Here is a 1,452-nt window from a genome sequence, read left to right as displayed (position 1 = left end):
AAGATCCAGCTCTTCCCCCAGCTTTGGCTTTCTGGAACTGTGCTTTTCTGATAGAGGAACCCTGAGACTGATGCGCTCTTGAAGGTCTAAAACCATGTTCCATGTGAGTTGATGTTTCTCTCCTTGAAATACATTTATTTTGTTTTGTTATTTAGGTCATGTGAGTATTTTTATTAGTTTTTCTAAAGTTTACTACCAAGAGAGGGCCCTCAAATAACCTATGTCCCACCGCTTGTTCCAGTGAAATGTGATAGCAAATTACCCAGCATCCTCTCTATGTAGCCCATTCTAAACTAACTAGTGTTCGTGTTATTACTGAGAAATTACTGAACATATCTTTTTTTGGGGGGGTTACCCAATTACTTTATTTGAAGGAATGGTACAAATCCAAGAACTTAAGTAGATGTTTTGGTACAACTTATAGAAAAGGTAAAGGTAACCCCAACATGCATGCACTGCCTCGGTGGATCAGGGAAGTCACCCGGTGGCTGGAGAAAGCTGGCCTGAGACTTAGCTCTCATCACTGTCTCCCAGGGTGTGCTTGTCAGAGAGATACTCCGCCATGCCAGATTCCGGGGCCCCCATCCTGCGCAGGTTGGTTACGTGGTCACCCAATTCTTTGATGGCTTTCACCTGCTCATTCAGGTAATGAGGCTCAAGGAAGTCACACAGGTGGGGGTCATTTTTGTCAGTGGCCAGTTTGTGCAGTTCCAATAGTGACTCATTCACTTTTTTTTCCAAGTATAATGCACACTCCATTGTCTTCAGCCCATTCTCCCAGTCATCCTGTTCTGGTTTCTTGATATCCTGAAGGAAGATTTGGCCTCCTCCTTGGTTCTGCAGCTTCATCAGTTTCTCAGCATGTTCCCTCTCCTCATGAGATTGGTGAAGAAAATATTTGGCAAAGTTCTTCAAAGCCACATCACTGCGATCAAAATAGTAAGACATGGCCAGGTAGACGTAGGAGGCATTCAGCTCCAGGTTGAGCTGATGGTTGATGGTGGCCTCCGAGTCCTGGTGGTGGTTCTGGCACACCTGTGAGGGGACCGCAGTCGTCATGGCAGACGGCTGAGGAGAGGAGGGGGCGGCGGCGGGAACCTTGGGCGGGCCGAGGGCACTGTGAGGAGGTCACTGAGGGCCGGCTCTGGGTGGCTGGCCGGGGCAGGGAGCCAGCACCGGTTCCGTTCAAGCACTGTTGAATCAGGAAACTGTGGCAACTCGGACGAAGACTGTATTGAACATATCTTAAGTGTCCATTCTTTGTCCTTTGAAGTAAAGATTTATGCTATTTGAGTCAGGTCTGTAGTTTGGTGAGATAGAGACAATGGTTGTGTTTAACCATCCATGAGAAGACTTTGAAGTTTTCTGCAGACTTGAGATTTCCAGGTAGGTAACATAGACATTTGGTATTTAAAGACCCACATCTCAGTGTAGAGTGAGATCTCGTGGTTT

The 1,452-nt window shown here is 46.7% G+C and overlaps 1 pseudogene; it reads right to left on the bottom strand.

The window, feature by feature from the left end:
• Nucleotides 1-358: 358 nt before the first annotated feature.
• On the bottom strand, nucleotides 359-1,059 carry LOC100056913 (ferritin heavy chain pseudogene; annotated as a pseudogene).
• Between the last annotated feature and the right edge of the window lie 393 nt (nucleotides 1,060-1,452).

The sequence above is a fragment of the Equus caballus genome, chromosome 23 (assembly GCF_041296265.1).
Source record: "Equus caballus isolate H_3958 breed thoroughbred chromosome 23, TB-T2T, whole genome shotgun sequence".
Lineage (NCBI taxonomy): Eukaryota > Metazoa > Chordata > Mammalia > Perissodactyla > Equidae > Equus > Equus caballus.
Note: the sequence above shows the minus strand (reverse complement) of the source record. Positions and strands in the feature narration are given on the sequence as shown.